Genomic DNA, 222 nt, shown 5'->3' with positions numbered 1-222 from the left:
TTTCTTGTCTCTCGCTCTTTGATCATCGGACCAGTGTGCTGCTGCCTTGCTTGTCTTGTGCCTCAATTTAAAGGCTACACTACCTGTGGGACGCCTAGCCTGTGGACTGTGTCGCTGTAAGTTGAGGTCCCTTTAAGACATCGCTGGAGCTGAAGACTGGCAGTTGGTGACCTGGCTGGAAGTTGGTGACCTGCCTCCTGATTGGCTGCTGTGCTGACATAG

This window comes from Echinops telfairi, unplaced genomic scaffold, assembly GCF_000313985.2.
Source record: "Echinops telfairi isolate 266 unplaced genomic scaffold, ASM31398v2 ScPeMD7_7467;HRSCAF=8505_0, whole genome shotgun sequence".
Classification (NCBI taxonomy): domain Eukaryota; kingdom Metazoa; phylum Chordata; class Mammalia; order Afrosoricida; family Tenrecidae; genus Echinops; species Echinops telfairi.
This window is presented reverse-complemented; position numbering follows the sequence as displayed.